Source organism: Callithrix jacchus, chromosome 17, assembly GCF_049354715.1.
Source record: "Callithrix jacchus isolate 240 chromosome 17, calJac240_pri, whole genome shotgun sequence".
NCBI classification, from domain to species: Eukaryota; Metazoa; Chordata; class Mammalia; order Primates; family Cebidae; genus Callithrix; species Callithrix jacchus.
Genome location: NC_133518.1, coordinates 6,891,209 through 6,900,421, shown reverse-complemented (window position 1 = coordinate 6,900,421; position 9,213 = coordinate 6,891,209). Strand labels below are relative to the sequence as shown.

At 52.3% G+C, this 9,213-nt stretch overlaps 1 pseudogene; it reads right to left on the bottom strand.

Moving 5' to 3' along the window:
• Positions 1–2,995: 2,995 nt before the first annotated feature.
• On the bottom strand, positions 2,996–5,790 carry LOC128931216 (glutathione hydrolase 6-like; annotated as a pseudogene).
• Between the last annotated feature and the right edge of the window lie 3,423 nt (positions 5,791–9,213).

Genomic DNA, 9,213 nt, shown 5'->3' with positions numbered 1-9,213 from the left:
TAAGTGTAGAATTAGTAAACAATCTTGCATGTTCTTCACATGTACCCCAAAACCTAAAATGCAATAAAAAAACCCAGAAAAAAGAATTAGAGATATAGTTATTCCTATATGTAATCATAATCATATAGCTTTTTATATGTAATCATAACTACAGATGTTTAATCATATAATCATATAGCTCTTCATATTAATCATACATATAGGTATGTAATGATATAATCTCTAATCTTACTTATAAGCCTCAGGAAGTATGGGACTGACATGGCATTGGAAAAGAGGTGACGCTAAAGACAGATGCTCTAAGCCCTCTGTCACGCTCGCATAAGGGCTGCTGGAGGACACCTTGGCTGTGCGACTGTGTCAGTGCTCTGAAAGCACCCGGTTTAGCCAGCTAGGGGAGGACACATCCAAGATGGCGGGACATCTTCCTGGGGGAGTAAGGAGAAAACTCCGCTCCCCCAAGCTCTTGTGGCAGGCCTGACGCTGTCACGGAGGCCCACAGACACCCAGGGACTTAACTGTTTCTCTGTGGTGCTGTGCTTGAGTGGTCATGTTCCGTGGCTACTTTCAAGTTCTGCTTCTGTACCTGGTTCCTCTTTTTCTTAGAATATAAGAATTAGTAACATAAATCTTAGTGACCTTGTTATTTCTTGACAAGTATAGGAAAAAAGTGCTGATGCCTTAGGTTTTCTCCTCACCTGGGCCTCAGTCTCCAAGACACGTGATTTACATGACCCTTCACTGACCGTCATTACCTCATTCTACCTGCTCTTCCCCCTGTAAGTGGGGTGAAAGAGCATCCAGGCCTGAGAAATAAATATGTCTGCTTTCTTTTATTTTCATATTCTTGTGGCTACTTCCTGTAGCCCAGGAAGTAAAAATTGCGTTGCTAAAAGATCCTTTGTTTCAGTGCCGATTTTTCTTTGCAGCACTGAGCATCTATTTGCACCAGCCGCTAATTATCATTCAACAGAGTCTATGGTAATGATTTGAGGGGTCGGTCAGGGAAGGCCTCTGTCAGGAAGTAGCTGACATTTGGGCTGAGAGCTGAGTGACAAGAAGCCCTTCCCCACACTCCTGCAAGGATCTAAGGGGAGGAAATCCCAATCCTTACAACTGCAAAGGCCCAGGGCTGCAGGGGCTGAGGCTGCCAGGTGGCTCAGAGAAGCAAGGTTGCATAGGATCCCGGGCTAGGATTTCACTCAGAGTGTGGTAGAAGTCATTGGTGAGTTTAATGCAGGGGCAGGCCTGGATCCGATTTAAATTCTCACCAGGTGATGCTGGCTGCTGTGTGGGAAATGATGGATTGTAGGTCCACACAAGAGGAAGAACAGGAAGACCAGTTAGAGACAGTGGTGGACTGGACCCAGGGAAATGAGAACAGGTCAGATTTCGGCTGATGTGGAGCAGGTGGGGTGGGTGATGGATTGGATGTGGGGGGAGAGGAAGTGAGGGGGATGCCAGGTTTGGGACTAAAATAACTGAGTACATAGTGGTGCCATTACTGAGCTGGAAAAGAATTTTCTTGGAAGTGGAAGGTGGAGGTCGTGGGAATAAGGGTCTATTAAATCAGAGGAGCCTTTTACAATGGCAGGGAAGGGAAGCGCTGCTGGTCACACTTGCTTCCTGGTTTGAGAAGCTGTTTTCAGAAGGCTGTGGTCCAGAGAGGACCTAACGCTGTGAGGAGGTCAGGGCTACCCTTCACCTTGAATTTCCACCCATTCAACTCCAACTCACCCTCTCAACTGCTTCCCTGCTTTGCTGTCTGTTCTAGAAAGTGAGATTAAAACATTTACCTCGCACATCTAGTGCCCCAGGAGACAGGAGGTGAGCAGAGCCGGGGTGGAAGCTGAAAGATACCAACCCAGGCTCTCCCCTCTCTGTTTACTGATCACCTGTGCTGCCCATCAGGGAAGCCCCAACTCCAATTGCTTCAAGGCTGATGGGAAATTAAAGAAGCAGGAATGGCTCTTGGCCTCCGGGAGACTTGATCTTTATTTTGTATCAGTCTGGTTGAGAAAGATGGGTAGAGGGTGCCCTGAAGGGAAGGACAGGATGCCAGCAGTACCCTGGGCTCTGCCTGCCCTGCTCCCTGGGGCCCAGTGCTTGCCGAGGCAGAGGCTCTGCACTCTTTCTGCTGTCCTTCCAAAAGCTGGATCTGAACTCAGTGCTCGCCCCGGGCCCTGTTGCTTATTCCTCATCACCGTCATGTTCCTTACCTGGCAAAGGAGCCAACAATTCCCTCAGTGTGGGTGGTTTGGAGAATGACTGTGCTAGCTCTGGATCCTGCAGCTCAAATCTAGCTAATGGAAAAAGCCAGAGGTTGGGGGCCTGAGCCAGCAGTGAGCACATAATAGATGCACACTTTTTTTTAAATGAGGCTTCACTCTTGCTGCCCTGACTGAACTGCAGTGGTGTGATCTTGGCTCACTGCAACCTCCACCTCCCAGGTTCAGGCAATTCTCGTGCCTCAGCCTCCCAACTACCTAGGATTACAGGTGTACACCACCACATCCAGCTAAGTTTTTTATATTTTTAGTAGAGATGGGGTTTTGCCATATTGCCCAGGCTGGTCTCAAACTCCTAGCCTCAGGTGATTCACCTGCCTAGGCCTCCCAACGTGCTGTGATTACAGGCATGAGCCACCACACCCAGCCATTATTATTATTATTATTATTTCCAAAGACAGGGTCTCACTATGTTGTCCAGGCTGGAGTGCAATGGTGTAATCCTAGCCTCCTGTAGCCTTGAACTACCGGCTCAAGCAAGCTTCCTGCCTCAGCATCCCAGGTAGCTGGGACAACAGGCATCTGCCACTGCACCTGGCAAATTTAAAATTTTTGGTACAGACAAGATCTTGCTATGCTGTCTAGGCGGGTTTCAAACTCCTGGCCTCAAGGAATCTTCCTGCCTTGACCACCCAAAGTGCTTGAGATGACCGGTGTGAGCTGGGGTACACTCCATTACTGCTGGGTCTGCTCTACTCCTTCCCCAGGCTTCAGATAACTCTGTCTTGTGCCAGACCCATCCCGATCCTGTTAGATCCCCTGGTAGGGGCAGCAGCCATGGGGGACATGGGAGACATGCACGTGCTCTGCATAGGCTGCCACCTGGAGCAGGATCCCTTGACCATAAGTGCTGGGCTGCTCTGTTGGTTCTTGCTGCCCCTGGTGCTGGTGCTGGGCCTGGGTTTGGGGCTCTGCCAGATGGCTGAGTATAGTGTGAGTCATTTCTCTGGCCATATCAGGGGTCCTTGAAGCCACTAGCCCCAACACATTGGCCTCTGTGTCATCCAGGCTGGAGGATGAGGGGACAGGCCCAGGCACTAGCGGTAGACTTGGCCGTCGTGTTGCTGAGCAGAACCCCCATGCCTGGGAACAGGTATGCAGAACCAAGGGAGCTGTTGAGCGAGGAGGTGAGAAGGAACACAGAGCCGCTGCTGTCCATGGTGGCCAGGGTGCCGCTCTTGGGGCTCACAGAAGTTTGCAAGACTGGTGGGCAGGGGTCAAGGCTGGATGCCCCAGACCCTAGGGCTGCCTCCAGCAGTGCAAGCAGCTCTGGGCTGGCTGAGGGACTGGGGGTGGTGAACAGGATGCCCTGGGCCATGGGTAGCTGCTGCGCTGGTTCCAAAGTGGGCCTGGGCCCAGCCAAGGGCATCTCCACCCCCAGGTCTCCTGCCAGCAGACTCAGTAGTGAGTCCCTGGCAAGGTCTGAGGTGGGAGCAAAGCCTGCCCTGCAAAGCGTGGCTGCCAGCTGTGGGTTGGTAGCTCGGGCTCCAGCACCCAGGGGCGTCCCATCAGGATGGCAAAGCAGTGGACAGAGACCTGTGCCCTGAGCTGCCAGGGGCTTGTCCACCAGGAAGCCCTCCTAAGCCAGTGTGGTAGGGCCGACTAGCAGGTATGGCCAGGGAAGGTGGCCAAAGCGTGCATGCAGCAGGTGCAGGGTGGGCAGAGCCATGAGCAGTGCCACTCCGCGGGCTAGGGTCTGTGCTGGCCTGATGTCAGGGCTGTGGAATTGCCCAAGGAGCTGTTGTGGAAGAAGCCCCAAAACATGGCACCTGCAGGAGCTAGAGTGGTTACTCAGCAGGCGTGGGTCAAGGGCCACTGACTTGTTTCAGTCAAGATCCCTTGACTGAGTCTGGGATCAGGAGTTACTGGCCACACCTGAGGTAAAGGTGATGCAGACCTGGCTCAAGGGATGGGGACTGCTGCCCAAACCCTGGGTCCTGCTTATCAAGCAGCCTTGAGGTCAGGGCTACTGACTCCATGAGGCCCAGGTCACTGATTATGCTGTGGGCTGGGATTGTGGTCCGGGATCCCGGGTCACTGACCTAGCCCCGTGGCATGAGGATGCACCATCGCCAGGCACAAAACAGCTCCCATGCCGGCATCCACAACGTTGCCCCCCGGCAACAAGCAGCTCCCAGCCTAGGTGGGAGCACATGGCTGCAGCAAGGAAGGGACTGTAATACAGCAGGAGGGACTGGGCCCGGTGACCCGTGACCCTCCCTCCGCCAAGCTGCTGCCAGCATGACTGACCTGCAGGGCTGATGATGGCACCATGATGGTAAACGCCAGGGCCATGGGAGTGTCCGCTGGGTGGAGGGGCCATGGAGCCCAGGCCTCCTGTGGGGCTGCGTTGATGCTGGAGCTGCCACATGGCCAGGAAGCAGCCCATAGCCAGCAGCAGCAGGGCGGCCACTAGACAGGCCCAGGTTCCGGGCAGCCCACCAGCCTTGTTCCTGCAGAGGGGTGTCCTGAGCTGTGGCTGGGACAGAGGGATGCCCAGGAACCCTGAGAGTCCCCAGGGAATGTTTTCCAGAAGGTTTGATTTAGCACCGGGCATGGGGGCTCACACCTGTAATCCTAGCACTTTGGGAGGCTGAAATGGGCAGATCACGAGGTCAGGAGATTGAGACCATCCTGGCTAACATGGTGAAACTACAAATACAAAAACATTAGCTGGGCACAATGGCATGCACCTGTAGTCCCAGCTACTTGGGAAGCTGAGGCAGGAGAATCGCTTGAACACAGGAGGTGGAGGTTGCAGTGAGTGGAGATCAAACCACTGCATTCCAGCCTGGGCAACAAAGCGAGACTCTGTTTAAAAAAACAAAAAAAGGTTTGATTTAACAAGAGGAGTTCAAGTCTGCCAAGGAGAAAAGGGCTTCTTCACAGTGGGCACAGCTTGGGCAAAGACATGGAGCTGTGAAAGGATTGGGGAAACTGAGGCTAGCTAGGGCGGGAGCTTCTGAAGGGGAGACTGAATCAGGTGGGAGGAAGGCCCAGTGGGGTGTGACAGGTGGGAGAGAAGGGGCTGGAGGCAGGAGCCGCCAGGTGTAGCCAGGCCCCAACCTGCCCAGCAGGTGCCTCCTCTACCAGGGCTTGGGGGCTGGGGACCTTTGACAGAGCAGCAGATGGTATCAAGCAGAGGCTGGCTTGGTACCAATGTCTTTCCAGATGCACAGACCTGTGACTGGGTCAGGCCAAGTCTGGGGCTGCAGCCTACGTTTTCCCCAAGTTGATGGGACAGTGCCTGGAGCTAAGCATAGCAGGGAGTCTCCTGGTCCCCCTGAGGGGCTCCAGATAGAGGGAATTACAAACCTTAAGCCTGGGGAGGCTGGTCCCCAGACCCCTCCCTTACTTAACCAGAAGAGTCCTGGGGCCTCCAGGGGTTGGGAACCAGTGCCTGTGATGTCTCCTCTTTCTCTTTCTCTTCCTCCTCTGACTCCAGGCTTGGCTCCCAGAACAACAGCTTCTGATAGACTATGGGCTCTGCTGTCCCCTCCATGGCCCCCAGTGCTTGCCCCAGCCCTCCTGCCTGCCAGCCTTCCTGGCCGTGTCTCAGAGGCCCTGCCTAAGCCTGGCAGGTGGGAGGTGGCAGCGACCTTGGGGAAGGCTGGGGTGGAATCCAGAACAGGTCTGGGCAGGGCAGGGGGCCAAGGAGCCTGCATGTTAGCCTGCCCCATTAGGACACAAGGCCTGAGGAGTTTTCACGACACAGCTTCCGGTGTGACTGCCTGTAAGGGATCGCAGCTCAGTGAGGAGGAACCCATCCCCAAGGCCACAACCTTGACACTCAGGCACCTGCTGGACACCCCCCTTTCCCCTTGGGGGGATATAGCCCATGGACCCCATTTAGGACTCTAGTCTAGAAACTGTGGACTTGAATTTGAGCTCCAGTTGCATGGTGACTTGGGTTGGGGGTCCCACATGCTTGGGTCAGCACGTGACTAGGTTCTGGCGTTGGGGTATCTGGTCTCTGGCCAGAGTCAAGGCTCAGCCTGTGGCTACTCCGGGTCTGGATTTCTCTGGGGAGGAACTTGGTTCATAAGAGAACTCCCTGGTGTGTTATGCGACTCTGGTTCAGGAGGCCGCAGCCTGGAAACCAAGCATTGCCAAGTTCGTTCTGGGATTCCCATCAAGGACCTGTTGCAAAACAGTGCTACTTGTAATGCCTCCAATTGGAAAGCATCAAACATCCATGATCGGTAGAATGAGCGATGTAAGACACAGTGGACCATTCTGCGGCAATGAGAATGTGCGATCTACAATCATATGCAAATAACATACACAGGTCTGACAAACGTAAGGACGAGGGAAACCAGCCAGGCCTGAGAAAGCACATGCAATATGCTTTCATTTACATAAAGTATACAAAGAGGCAAAACGAGTCTGCCCTTAGAAGTAGGGATGAGAGGGCCTCTGGGATGCTGGAGATGTTCTTTCTTTTTTTTTTTGAGACAGAGTTCTCATTTTTGTTGCCCAGGCTGGAGTGCAATGGTACAATCTCAGCTCACTGCAACCTCTACCTCCCAGGCACACAAGCAATTCTCTTGCCTCAGCCTCCCAAGTAGCTGGGATTGCAGGTGTGCACCACCATGCCTGGCTAATTTTTTGTATTTTTAGTAGAGACAGTGCTTCACCATGTTGGTCAGGCTGGTCTCGAATTCCTGACCTCAGGTGATCCACATGCCTCAGCCTCCCAACGTGCTGGGATTCCAGGTGTGAGACACCTCACCCAGTCAAAATGTTGTTTCTTCATCTGAGCATTGGTTACAGGACTGTCCTGAGTGTGAAAATGTGTCAAGCTGGGCACTGATGACGTGTACTTTTCTATATGAATATTGTCTTTCAATAAAAAAGTAAAAATAAAAAGCTGAAGTATTTTCTACATTAAAACAACAGCCATACAAATCATCCTTCAAATCATCCATCATCTCATCTGGCCCTCCAGCTGCTTCCCTTTCTGGAGGTCTCTTCACAAGCAAGTACGGAGGTTTTTAAAGTTCATCACAATCACCTGGGGAACCTGTGAAGTCAGATCCCTAGGCTCCACTCCCAGAAAGTCTGGCTCCAGCTGGACGTGATTTCCTCACTGCCACAGTCCTGGGACCACGCCTTCAGTCTCAAAACAAATTCAGTTTCACCTGCTGTCTTCACTTCTCTCCTATTTCTTCCCTTAGCTGGCGTCTGTCTTTAATTCCCCAGAGAAACCTTTGGCTTCCCCATTTTTTTTTCTTGGACCAATAAAAAAAAAAAAAACAATCAGAGCAGCCTAGGGTTACCACCTTCTAATTTTGCCAATGGTGGGAGGGTGGGACTCAAAATGACCATTGGATTATTTTATGACATATTATGATGTCATAAAATAATTTGGTTTCACTTTCTGTTAACACAATGTAAGAAAGTTAGAATCTCAGAATGAAGGTCAGTCCTTTCTTTTTAAGAAAAGACATCTGAGAATGTTAGGGGTCTGTGCTGCCCCATCTCCTGCCCCAGCCTCAGCCCCCTTTTGTCCAGCAGGCAGCATTATTTTCAGCTCCACCATGCCCACCCAATGTTCCTCTGCTCCTACAGCTAGGGCCTGATGAGCTCTTTTGGACGAGACCTCCACTGGCTGGGTTTGAGGCACATTTCCCAGTTTGGCCTTTCCCATTTCAGGGCTCAGGGTTCAGGGTAGGGGTGGGGGTTGGCATTTGTTTTAGGAGGCCTGGGTCTACTCCCATGTCAGCTAATAACTGAATATATAACTGCAGGCAAGACATTTAACCTCTAGGCATCTTCACCCCACTTCTGTGAAATAGGATAACAATATTCATCTTCCTGGGGTTTTTTAGAGGATTCACAAGAAAATGCATTTAAAGCATTTAGACCAGTGCTTATGACAGAACAGTCCCTCAAGAACATGGGTTCCTTTCTCTGCTCTGTAAGCCTCAGTCTCCCCATGATTACTATGGATAATACACACACACACACACACACACTCACAGTGGCTTGACGTCTGAAGTGTAAGACTGTAGATTCATTAATTTCTTCATTCATTCCCTCATTCATCCTCTTATCCTAATTGTTCTCAACCTTAGCTGCACATTAGTATTACCTGGCAAGCTTTACAAAATTCAATGACTGGCCGGGTGAGGTGGCTCACGCCTGTAATCCCAGCACTTCTGGAGGCTGAAGCAGGTGGATCACGAAGTCAGGAGTTTGAAATCAACCTGGCCTGCATGGTGAACCCCATCTCTACTAAAAATACAAAAATTAGCTGGGCGTGGTGGAGGGCATCTATAGTCCCAGGAACTCAGGAGGCTGAGGCAGGAGAATCGCTTGAAGCCTGGAGGCAGAGGTTGCAGTGAGCTGAGATTGAGCCACTGCACTTGGCTCCACACAGCCTGCAGTCCCGACCCTTGCCCCCCTCACCCATCATCGAGCCCAGCCCCAAGGGCCCAGCTGCCTCCCACCCGCTGCCATCCACGAGGACTGGTTCCAAGGGAACTGCAGCCTGTGGCTCAGCCAGGCCTTGTTGCTGCAGCTGCAGCAGCTGCTCCAAACTCAGTGCACATGCTCCCAGGAAATCCTCACCTGCAGCCAGACGTATGGCCACGTGCTGGTGTCATGCGTGTCATCCAATGCACAGAGGGGGATGAGTTCTCCCCCTCGGAGCTGATCGCCCACCTGCCTCTCTGCAGCTTCCCCCTCCTGCCCCCAACAGGTGCTGACCATCCAGGTCCTGTGCGAGGTGGTGAAACACATCGCTCCGTGGAGTCCGTGGTCAAGTGTGAGATCGTCGAAGATGTCCTCCAAGTCCCCAAAAAGTTCCTGCTGGGCATGGCTATTGGCTAGTCTAGCTTGAAGCTGACCATGTGGGTGACAGTTCTGAGTTCATGAAACAAGAATCAGGAGGCCTTCCATGTGACCATCACCGACTCCTCAG